This window comes from Paralichthys olivaceus, chromosome 18, assembly GCF_024713975.1.
Source record: "Paralichthys olivaceus isolate ysfri-2021 chromosome 18, ASM2471397v2, whole genome shotgun sequence".
NCBI lineage: Eukaryota > Metazoa > Chordata > Actinopteri > Pleuronectiformes > Paralichthyidae > Paralichthys > Paralichthys olivaceus.
Window position 1 is genome coordinate 14,539,004 of NC_091110.1, and position 13,377 is coordinate 14,552,380.

Below are 13,377 nucleotides of genomic sequence, written 5' to 3' on the forward strand. Positions count from 1 at the left end.
TAAAAAGGTGCAGAAATGTAGTTTCAGTTTCAACGAGCATAAAAAGGTCAACTCAAAGCTCTCTTTGTCATATTGATTAGCACCAGAGAAATAGAAGGTAGGTGAACTGCTGGTTGAGCCTGAACGGATCATTACACATGATATGTATATGCTTCTCTCACTATATAAAGAAGTGCATTGTGTATCTGAATTGAAGTGTTATTTAAGTTGCACCCTTCAGATGGAAGGCTCATATATTGTTGTTGTAATCACTCTGGAAATGAACAGTTGTTGTTGAGCAAGAGAACGATCAGAAAGAAGTGTGATTATTATCACTGCTTTCATTGTTTTTCTCCCCCATCAATTGATGCTGAACTCTGATTTACAGTCGAGCGATAACAAAGAGCAGCATAATGAACTTCTGGTGACTCGCACAATGAAATACTTCATGGAAATCTTCCTATTTGACTTTAATTGATGTATATTCGGGTTCACCTGGCTTTGTCTGAGGAAATTAAAGAAAAACTGCATTAATTAACCAAAGGGTTTTATTTTTGGGCACAAAGCACCCAACCAGCTTTAGAATGAATGTATAATCCAGGCAGTGAATTACATCTCCAGACTGATTCCATACACCTTGAGACAGTGACTAACAGTCGACTTCGTTTAAGAAGTGAGAGGCTCAATGAATCTTTGTCTTGACGTCCTTCACAGAGTCACAAAAGGAAACCTAATATTGTTTCAAATCAGACAGGAGGAGAAAGGATAAGGCCTGTGTTTGATTTACATCCACTGCAAGACAGGGACAATATGTTACTGCAGCTATATGGGGTTTGAAACAACCTAGCAGTGAGAGTGCCTGTCAATGCACAGGATAGAATTCTGAAGATGCGGAAAACCAGTGGCACGTCGAAAATAAAAGATCAGTGAGAAAACCTCTTCCAGTGTTTGCTGAAAGATTTGTGAATATATCTCAGTGTTTGCCCAGGTTGCTAAAGGCTCATTGAGTATCTCTGCAATCCCACCCTTTGCAGTCATGCCACACAATGGTTCCCCATTACAGTCCCTGGCTAAGTGGGAAAGACAGCGACAGATTGCCCTGCAGCCCATTTACCTCCCAGCACTAAAGCCCTATGTGATCCACAAAGAGTCGTTTAGAAGCCTAAAAAACCTCCTGTAAAAAAATCAGATATGCATTTTCAAAAAGGAATCATTTACCTTTTGAAATATTTTTCAGCACTGCACTGTAAAGTGCTTTGAGTGGTCATCAAGTCCAGAAAAGCGCTAAATAAATACAATACCATAGAGAAGTAATTGATAAACATTATCTCAGGGCCATTCATAACACATGCATTTGTAAGGAGTGTTATGCTACTATACCCGGTATGATAAGGTACGATACTGATATCAGGGTGAACCATCAGATGCAAGGTCATTTAAGCCGCCATGAAAGCCCTGGAAAAATTGGTTTCAGATATTGGGCATTTGTAAATAATATTAAATATTCATAAAAAATAAATTCAAACATCCTTTAGATTTTGATTCAAATCTTGATTCTGAAACAACTTTGGGAAATTCAGCCTTTTGGACATTCCACCCACTCACTTCTTGGATCGGGGCAAAAGGTTGTAGATTAATGCGATGCCGAAGAGAACAGCATAGGAGGTCAGCTCGGTGTTTATCTTCTTGCTGCATGTGAAGTGAAGGCACATTTACACTCACGCTGCACATTAAATATCGTCACAGCAGGTCCCTGACCACCTGGTGGGTTGTGCAGTTGGATCACAATCTGTGTCTTGGGTGCACTTACAGTTTTCTCTTTTTATTCCGTGGTCACATGCTTATTGCCACACACTCTCCTGAGATACATGTTAATGGCCTGTAAAGATCATTCCCCGTCTCATAACAGATGTTTGGGAACACAGAAACAAACAGGCCTGAGCATGTATCACGGTTCTGAATGCTGCAGCAACAACATACTTGAAATACAAATGTGTCCTTAAGAACAAATAATCTTCCAGAAGGAGATTATATTGATATAAGTCATAAGTAAATCTGTGTCTATTAATCAATAAATATCTATTTCTATACAAACAGCACATGTGAGCCAAAGTGAAGATAATGCTAGAGTGGCACTCAGTGGAGCAGATACTTCAGCCAAGGCTCAACAGTCATAGTCGACTTGATCCATATTTTTTATTTGGATCCACACCACTTACTGCACACAGTGATAGATATCCGTCCCTTTAATGTGTCTTTTATCAAGATCCACACATTATTCTCTCTGAAACTGGTGGAAAAACACTTAAAGAAAGCTGATCCTGAATACGTCTCTTTTTAGGATCCACCACAAATGAATCAAAATGAATAATTGATCTCTCTATAAATATAAATATATATGAACATAATAGAATAATGATTGCCATTACTACCCACCCAGACATATCCATACATATGTCAGTGCAACACATCCACTCATACTACCAAAGAAAGAGGGAGACAGACTAGATGCACCTTCTCCATATTTACCTCTGATCATCCAGAATTGGAGATTTAGTGTCTCAGGATCAGAAGACTGTAGACGGGTCATAAGTGGGACAGAGTTAGGACCTTAAATGGTTTGTTGACAGCGAGCAGTATTTTGAAATCAGCCAGTGAAGTGATCTAAGTATAGCAGTGACATGTGGAGTTTTTCATGTCCCAGTGAGTTCTCTGTCTGCAGTGTTTTTGGCATTCCATTGGTCTTGCTTTGAGGAGATGAATGTGGGACTCTGACCTAGACAGACTGATACAAGGCCCACTGTCCACCACACTAATCAGGACATCAGGATGACTCACAGTATCTAATAAAAAGTCTAAAGGTAGAAGCAATGCCCAGGTGTTTACCCTCCATATATATATATATATATATTTCACAGTGACAAACTATATGCAATGATGTACCCTGTAAAACCTGAGGAGGCGGCGGTGCCATTCAAGGGGAGGCTGGAGAGGTGTTGAACTGCAGGTCCAGCACGTTTGTAATGAGAAGAGCACAGAGCTCACTGCAGCACCATAAAGAAAAGAAGAGCTCTACTGCACATTAAAGTCTGGAATGTTTTACAGATGGTAATAAAGCCGCCGGCTAATCACATTCACCAGAGGCGCACTATCCTTCAACCAGTGACCATGTACAATCATTGAGGTTTACCTTCATAAACAGTGCATGGTATTTCTATCTTCTTCTTCTTCTTCTTTTCTTCTGGGCTGAAAGAAAAGAGCGCACAGGGATCTGTTAGAATAGTAATAGAATATAAGTGTGTCTCTCATCTCGCCAGATACAAATGCAAATTACTTTGACACAGTCATGCTTGCTCTGCAAAAAAATATGCAAGTTTTGTCACAGTCGGAATAAGAGGAAACATAAAGTCATACTGTCCTGGACTATATATATCTATAGATAAAAGGGAAAGTGAAGCCAAAGTGCCCTAATCGCAACCTTGTAAAAAAAAAAAAATCCTGACTCCACCATGTTAATGGATGGGACATGTCGAACTCTGGCTACAAACACACAAAATGGCAGCCAGGTGCCAGGGATGGAGGCAAATGTTGTATGTATGCTAGTTTAAAGTTAAGTTTAGCGTTATGGACTCATCCATCAAAGCTCTTGTAACTTTAATATCTAATGCTCAGCGTAAACGTCCTGTTGCCTCCTCCGTGAGAATAAACCCCCGACAGCTCGACCCAGAAAAACAAAGAGAAAACCCAGTCCGGTGGCTGAGGACTGAAGAGGCACAGTCAGCTCATTAGCTAACAAGTTACCATGCAACCACTCACCATGTCACCGTGATGTAAAAGCAGCCATCCCGGCCTATTGTTTAGTCAGCACTGTGGTGACACAATCACATGCAGATACATTTTATGATTCATTTGGCTCTGGAGGACGCGGTGCAATTAAGAGGCTCATTCATTACGAGGAGCGTCCTGATAAACAGAGGCTCACGAGGGAGAAGAACGAAACAGGTTCCCTTCTTTAGTCTGACATAAACACAAGGGCGAGATTTAATCAGATCAGTTTATTCAGCATCCTGTGCAATTACTGTAATACTTTACTTTCCACTGCCTCATTTCAATTACTGCAGCCTGCAAACTAACTTATAGATATTTCGACTTCTTTAATTTAATAATCTCAAAGACAATATTAGATTGTTGATGGAATATTTAATTACATATGTTTAATTAATTGTTTTTCGCATTAAGTAAGAATAACTGTGTTTGAGTTTCTCTGTTTCTGAAATGTCATTATATTGTATAATAATAGATGATGAGTACTTTTTCTCTTACAGTTCAGGAACTATACAAAGTAAAGTTAGAATCTGACTGATAAAGATTTATAGAAGACTTATAGAGATTGATATTTTTGTTCACATGCAACCTTACAATTTACAAAGTCTTCCATGTGCAGCCGTGCTGACAGCGTTTCTCTGGGGACGGCGATGTTGGTTGCTCTGCCCGTTCACGATTTTGGTCTTGACTGAACATGACTACTTTCAGGGTCCCCAGAGGGTGAATCCTAATTGACTCCGGTGATTCCCTGGTTTTCTCTATAGTCCACGTGGAGGTCACAGTTCTTTCTTATTTTGTGAAACATCTCAACATCTCCTTAATGGATTGGCACAAAATGTTGTACAGACGTATTTATTGATTTATTCTGCTGACTGTTGTGATCCTCTGACTTTTCCTCAAGTGCCACAGGGAGACAAGTGCCATTTGTGGTTTTGAGTGAAATATGAGTGGAATAGTTAGTGAATGCACCGCCCTTAAATTTGGGTCAGACATTCATGTTGAGGTCAGAATGAAGGTTTTAAAGTTTTAGGAAACTTAGTGACGACCCGTCCGTACTGAACTCTCACTTCCAGTTTGATTTAGTTTTTCAATCCAGTTTTTTTTTTACACCTGCTCACACACCACCTCCCTGTTACAACGTCTCTGTACTTCAAGTTGAGCTTTCCAGCACTGACTCCTCGTGTAGCCCTCCTGTGTATGACCGTATCCTGTTTTTGTTTTCCGAGACTGCCCAAGAAGTTTTGCTGCCTTCTCCTGGTTTTTGACTTGTTTGCTTGTTTTTGGATTTTGTGATTTCTGCTTGTGGATTACTTGTAACCTTTGCATCACTGGCTGCCTCCTGTGTTTGACCTCTGTCTGCATCAAAACTGACACTGTCAATTTTAACTTTAAGTTGTGCCTGAGTCTTTGTTCTTGGTCCAGTCATCAGATGCGTTCCCTGGATAATATTGACCTTGTGATTTGGTGTTATGTAAATGTGTTCCTTGACTTTTCTCACCATCAGATCATAATTTTAGTTTGACCAGTACTTGAGTTTTATAATGAAAAACCTTGAAATCTTCCTCGGCTGTTCTTTGTTTGTACAAATTAGCAAATCTTAGCATGATTCCATGATGAATTAAGATGGCATGCCAAATTTCAGTAACCTGAAGCACCGCTGTGCCTCAGTGCAGCCACACAGAGCTGCTACCATGGCTGTGGACTCTTCCTCTTGCTCAGGACATGTTGGCCACAATCTTAAACCTCATCAAATTTTAAATTCTCTTCTGTAGAACTGTAGATTTAATTTAAAGTTGTGTACCCTCCTGAGCAGGCTTTGTTCTGAAGGGCTTTCTCTACATTATAAATTCGTACCTGTAGTTTTAGCTCATCTCTTCTTATCCAGTGTTTCTGTTATGAGACATGCAGTGGGAACAATCACTGAGGTCGTCACCAAGGATGGTTTGCATTTCCCCTCTTTATGTTGAATAACTGGAGGCAAATACACAGAACTCTTAACTGACCATCCTATTTCCTTTTCCCCAGAGCCTGCATGAATTAACAAAAAACTCCATTGAACTCTTGAACTCTCAAACTTTGTCTGGTTTTACTTTGTCATCGCTCATGTGATGTCCGTTCACTCTCCCTCCCCACGCAGAGTGTCCCATCCAGGCTTTCAGTGTCCTGAGCATTTCATCTCTGATTCTTGCGTGACTGCACATCTTTTTTTGTTTTTGTTTAAAGCAATAACAAACTAATCTTTTCAAATATGCCTTTCTCTTGAGTTTCTTAATCTGTATTTATAAAATGCATGTTGCTGTCTTTGACAGACGCCCTTGTCTTGTTTTCTGTGTTTTTCCATTTGATTTTTGCATAGCTATCTGCAGCATGCACATATTTGCTGACCTTTAATTTGTGACTTGTACATTGCCCTTAGGTGGCTGACTTGAAATGGGCTTTGGAATAAAAACAAGTGTCATTATTGCTTTGTAATGCAATGTGGAAATCTTTCTGTTTGCATACTCCAGCTCGGAGACACTCGGGCACCCACAACATGTTTTTGAATTGCAGTGATTTGTGTGTGATGTGGTCCGAGGCAAAACGGCATTATGCATATTCTTGTCCAAAGTTTGGCTCAGGGATATCCACCCAAACAGGAGATACAGAAATGATTAGCAGCCACATCCAGAGCTGCTCCTGTATTATTTTGTGTTACAACTAAAAACAGCTAAGTAGAAAAAGTGCAACTGGAAAAAATGTGAGGACTACTACAGCATCAAATCCACACTGTGACTGATTGGAGGGGTGACTCTCTACATTTGCGAACCTATGCTTTATTTAACTTAAAAAATCTAAATTACCCTTCATTGAATTGCACCAAAACTCAACACATTTTCTGCACGAAAGGTCGCCTCTCCTTCGGAAATCTTACCAATGTCAGGTCAACAAATTCATGTAGGGGAAAAAAAGATGGAAAATGTGTTTAGGTCCATCACCAACCCCCTGCAGAATTGTGGAATGTGCTGCTTATGCAAAGCAGAGTATACATTTAGAGTTTTATAGATGCCTGTGAGGTTAGCACAGGTTTATTCAGTTTAGTTTGGTTTATTGTGAGGAGCAGGGGGCACTTTGGCTTCTTGATGATAATATGAGATGACGTGCTGTGGTTCAGAAAAGCTCCAGTGCAGAATTTGGTTCATTGAACAGTGTAAAAAAAAATCAAATTGGGTTTTTTTCCAGGATTTTATATTGACACATGAAGCACAAAAACGTGGCTGAGAGCCAAAGCAGAGGAAAGGAGATCTTACAGCTCACATCAGCTCTTGAGGGAGGTTTGGCCTTTTTGTTAAAATAAGCAAAGGCAGATAGTTTTTAAAAAAATATTGAAATGTGCATAATGGTGGCAGATTTCAGTGCAAAAGGGCAGCATCTACAGATGGGCGTCGTGTCGGAGCGAATCTCCCCTCCAGCCATCATTAGGGCGTCATTGTGGTTTTGAAGCGGGGATGAAGCTGCAGCGAGGTTCGCGCTCTCCACTCGGCAGGGTGCCTGTATGATTAAGTCCTACCATACACTGCACCCCACGAAAAGGTTACTGGGCAAATTCGATAAACACAGCATGTAAATTGGGCCCAGAAATTGGATCACAGCCTAAGCCTTTAGCCGAAAAAACCTAAGTCAAGTAAAATTAAGAGAATCTTTATTTCACCGGCTCATGTTAACAGGAGGCTGTCAAGTAAAAAAATAATAAAAAGCTCCAGGCTACGTGGAGGAGGAAAAACAATTCCGACCGTCTTCGAAACGGCAGTGTGAATTTTAAATGACAGGGAGCGACTTCGGGAGATCAGGCAGGAGACAGTCTGAGGTTCAAATGGATAATTGAGGGCATGGATGTGTAAAAGCCACCTGGCAGGTTGAAGGATTATTTTTAACTTTGCTTTTTCCTTTTCTTTCGTTTTTTTTCCATCTGTCATCGTCTGAATCGCACCTTTACAGTGACGCGACATGTTGATACAGGGATGCGGCAACGTTGCAAGGTGCAAGTCCAACAAAAGTGGACTAGACAAGTTGTGGTGATTACCATCAATAAGCAGGAGGGAAATATCCTGGAAAAACTGTTCATAGAGGAGGAAGTGAACAGTTCAATCTCCCGTGTGTCTGTTTTGGCAAACCACCGTGTATCTACAGTAACCTCAAAGAATCCGCAGTAATACTGAAGATGAAGCAGAGACTATTTAAAGAACTGCCCCGAGTGAAGTCCAGTGTGTAAACAAGGTCGGACTTAGCCCCGCTCTGATTGATGGCTGCAGTTAAAATGATTGTGATGGTCAGCAGAGAGCGGAGGAGATCCGTTGGTCCTGATTTGTCTTTTACGCCCAGCAAAATACATTTCACTGCGATCGCATCAAAGTGGGCCCAGATGTGTTTTGGTTCTGAGCCAGCAGAGCGGATGGGTTTCGTGCCCAGTTTCAGGCTCCAGAGCAACTCAGCCCTCTAGCTGGTGAAGCTCTGGGCCAGTTCGACCAGCAGCAGGTTTCCCTTTGGAAATAGATTTTATTGATTGGACAATTGTTTAGTGACATAAAAAGGATTCACTATAAAATCCTTTTTGTATGAAAACCAGAAAAATATCATGATAGGTTGGGTTTTAGCAGTGAGTTCAATTTTATCACGATTAACTTGTTATTTCATATTACTTGTTTCACAAAGTCTCAAATTTTCATTTAACATTGGCTATTTTGTTGACAGTACAATTTACTGCTCACTGTTCTCCATCAGTGTTCTACGGCTCTTGTGAAATATTCAAACGAATCCAACATCTTTTGAACAGAAATCATCCATGTGAGCTCCACGTGACAATCATGTTTATAACCGCCATTGAAGGTTGAGGTAGAGCGGGTCGTTCGCTAAGCAGAAGGTCAGCAGTTCGATCCCCAGCTCCTCTAGTTTCCATGTCAAAGTGTCCTTGGGTAAGAATGATGTGTGATAAGGAAGCGCCATATATAGGAGCGCTGTGAATGTATGTGTGAGCAGGTGAATGAGACTCATTGTGTGAAGCTCGTTGAGTGGTTGCTAATAAAACAAAAGCTCCATATAAGTGCAGTCCATTTAGCACGGAAATGAAACTGTGCGTATTCAAAGGAGCGTAGCTTTCAGATTAACAGGCTTTGGTAACATTTATTCAGCTTTAAACCTCAAGATCAAGTCGTTTTTCAAAATGAATTATTCAGTACTGAAGTCAACCGTGGCATTTAAGAATAAATACTTATCTTCCAATACATAGTTCTGCCTGTCTTTGGTCTCAGGGAGGAAAACTTGTGTTCAAGTCTTTCAAAGGGAACCACCTGCTGCCCTACCAGAGGGCATTTTACGTCTTTGAGGGAAAAAAACAAATAAAACATCATGAATAATGCTGGTAAATATCAGAAAGTCACGAGGGAAATCATGATAACGTGTTTATTAGCTGCGTCTTTGTCTAGACTGACAACATAATGGGGAAGTGCTAAGCAAATAAATTACCTGACTGAATTAAAGGCCAAAATTCTCAAAGATAATTTTTAAAAAGGAACGTAAACAAGGCAAGTGCATCATAGACAAACACATAAATGATCAAATTAAACACAAATGGCTGAGGTAAACACAGGAACTGATGAATTATGACATGAAACACTTTAGCTTTATACTGTAGAGAAGTTAGGAAGATGTTCCACACTCAGTGTCGTTCCACCAGAGGACGACAGTGAGGATCCCCTGAATGTTTGAACAGCAGGTCGACTTGATCAGTGAACTCACTTTGGCACAAAGAGTTTCTCATTTGCTGTATTGACGCTTCATTCATGAATTGGGATGGAATTCACGTCCCGCTCAGGATGAGTTGTGACTCTGTTGAGTCCCTGAGTTTTCACTGAGGTCAAAATTTTAATCTGTCAGGTGTTGCTGTCCGATCAAAGTTTGCTTCCCATTCGTGTTGATGTGGAAGGTGAGAGGACACATTCGGTTCCAGCAACAAATAAACCTCCTTCACTTTGTTCAGAGTTCAATCTGATTCATCTGTAAACTGTGAAACTCGTGTTATATGGATTAAAATGGCCAAATGTTTGGAAAGATGCTGATCAGTCGTGTTTTCCTCTGAATACAGTTGTCTGCGTTCCAAGTTAAAAGCAGAAACTCATTCATCTTCAACGTGTCGTTCCCTGAGATGGATGAATTCTGGCAAATACCGCCAACCCCCATCTGAACTGTGCACCGCAGCACCCCATCTCATTTACATGAGAGTGCAGGGGAACGGATCAGAACAACGACGCTCGTACTCTTCAGACTGTCTCTTATTTCCACATGGACCCGTGGAGTCCCTCCCTGACTCGCTCCTGACAGCCTCTGTGTCTGAGCTGGGCCGGAGCCACTGAATCCATCATCCCTCTCCAACTCTGCCGCTGCGGCTGCCTGATCAATGATACCACTAATAATAACTGCCACGCTGTCACCTCTGTCTCATCATAGCAACTGGCACAGCCAGGGGCAGCTCTCTGCAGATTGCCTCCACAGATTAGGACTCCATTAGAGAAGCAATTTACCCACCTTTGCTCCCCTCCAGCTCGCCTTCACTTTGTTTGCCCACCAAAGGGCCCCATCGAGGATATTATAACCTTTTTCAAAGTGAAGAATAACGGCTTTAAAACTGGACTCTGGGGTTCTCTTAGGATTGTCTTCAAGTTGCAAAATAAGGTCTCACGGTAAAAAGGGCATTGGGCTTTATTCTCAGTAAGAAGTCCTTATTTAGCCAGCGCACACCTCAGTGCCCCCCCACCCCCCTGTTATTTTAAAGGTTAGCATGGAACAGGGCCACGCCTCTTTACTCTGTGTGCAGAACATTGGCCTGCAAAGTTTGACTCTTAACTTTGTTCTAGCTTTGTAGGAATGAAAATGAGTAATGTAATATATACCCTGTAGTCTTCATCAGTCAATTTTAAAGTGCATATTATTTTACACTTGGGTTGTATCACTATGTTGGCCCTATGATTTGCTGGTGACCTGTCCAGGGCGTACCCTGCCTCCCCAGCAAAATATATATATATATACACACAGGATGGAGTCTCTGCTTAGCTCCTTCAGGCTGCTGCGATAGCTTGACGACAAGACAAAGTAAATCACCAGCTCTGGCACCCCAGCCCATTACGGCACTCATTTAAACCAATCATTATAGAGAGAAGGCCCATTGCATCCCGGCCCTCCTCCTCTGCCATTACCACTTCTGAATCAATCATCCTTTCCTCTGCAGAAGAAGCAGAGACAGAACAAAGGTCTGCATTTACCCCCAAAATCAACAACACCACAGGGTCTTGATGGGAGCTGTTGATCTGCTCGGCTAAGTTGCTTGGAGCTGTAGGGTTGGGATGCTGTTGCTTAGGGCAGGAACTGATTTAATACATTACAGTGAAACAGTAATATACGTAAACATATGTAACTTTTGTTGAATGATGACCCCGGACTCTGCTGGCTCCTTTAATTAAGCGCAATGAGCCTTGTAAATCCAATATTCACACGGAATGATTTGCGGAAGAATGGTTTCTATTTCACAATAGAAAAATTGGTATTTAAACAGATACAAATGATCTATTATGATAATGTAACTCCCCGGTCTCTTGAATTTCCCAACAGGCACTAACGCTGTTTTGAATTTCCAATGCCAATCTGCAGAGAGAAATTACTCGAGTGAATCTCGTCGCTGGCTTTCCATTATCGTGCCAGCTTCTCTCCAGGTAATTTCACTGGCAAGCCAGTATAGTCCCGATAGACTGAATGGAAAAGAAAAATGTCATATTTCCTGCACCACTCTTTAATTCATGAGTCCTCTGCCTTATCAGACCACTGGAGTCCTGACCTGTTTTACTTTCTGCAGGCGTCCATTGTGTGTGTGGGTGTTCTTCCCCCCTGAAGACTCACGTTTTTCCCCTTCCCTAACACGGTGCAGGCTGAGGTTCCCCTGCTCCCCTCCAGGGACTGATAACACCTCACTCATACTGAGTTGAGGGGATGGGGTGGGATAAGGCTTTGAGAATTCAGAATTGGTTTTGCCTAAATTTGATTAGCATTGCATGGTGCTCCATTTTCTTGCCCCTGCACCAAGGGCAAGCCTTGGGATTATGCGGCGTACTTCATATGTGTATTTGCAAAAAGTACTTTTCAAGTATCTTGAATTTCCAGTAGTTTACGCAACAAAGAGTGATTTTTTTTTTCATTAAATTTCGCAAAATAAAATACATTAAGACGTATTGATCCAAAAGATTTCAAAATATTGTATCATGAACTAAATATATTGCTCCATAAGTTGTTAGATATGTCCACGTCTCTCTGCTCCTCTCCTGCCACTTGCTGGCTCCTCTATGTGATTAGTCAGAGTTCTTTGCTTTTCAATACAAAAAGAATAAAGGCTCTAGCTATGTTTTTTTATTTTATTTCGATTTGAACAGGATCATGCAGTTTTCAGAAGGTTCAATCATCATGTTATTTGGAGATGGAGCAATGGTTAATGGCAAAATCCAACCCCAGACTGCCCATGCCATGCTGTCTGGTGATGACGGGGATGAGACAGACCTGCGTGCAAGACAAGATCCAGGCCCAAAACTACAAAACTCTGTTTTACAAAGCTGAAATTCTCCTTTTAAATATCCTGCATACATCTCCCCTCTGTCTTGCATAATTTCTAACGCCTCCCAATCAGGCAAGTGTCACCAAGTAGGTTTATGTTAATGCCTCGGCACGTAAAGGATAAATTCCCTGTCTTTGATTGAGTATGAATAATAAAATCAGAGTAGGTTAATTGCGCTGTGATTGAATCTAATCAAATAAAAGCAGAGCAGTTAAAACACAATTAAGGACGGGATTAGATTGTGGATGGGCTCTTAGTTAAACCCATAAGTCATGAAATTGATCAGAGAGGATGAACGAAGACGTGGAGCTGCAGAGGAAGTGTGCCAGCGAATGATGGATCGTGGGTCAGGCTGTTCGCGCTGTAACTCTGTCGAATGCACTTCTCTGATCAAAACTTGTCAACTGGGAAATGGGTCATAACTTTTGACCTGTTGGTGAATGTTTGCTGGTGTCAAAAAATGAATCAGTAAAGGAAGACGGGAGAGATTTCATCATTTTATATTGGTTTTACTTTAGTATTCACAATAAAATGTGTGTTATCCATAACAGCGGCCGCATCGGCAGGCGAGATATCTTCCCATTATGGATAGCTGCTTGTATGGAATGTGGCAAGAGTGAGGTATTATTGAATACAGCTTTCCATCCATCAAATCAGGCAGGGTAATGTTTTTAAAACTGGAGAGACACAGCTGACAACACTGCATCCATTCGTCTTGTCCTTCATTATGGTCTTTCTCTATTTGCATTGATTGGCTGCGGAAAATGAATGTGGGCAGCGAGAGGAAAGGATTTCTGAGAGATACTGTGCGAGATGGAGCAAAGGGGGGGGACGGGGGAACGAGACGATGACGGACGGACGAGACTCCCAGGTTGTAAAAACTAGAGCTGGAGCGGTAACAGAGGTGGAAAAACAGACAGCAGAGGCCTGACAGGATTAGGAAA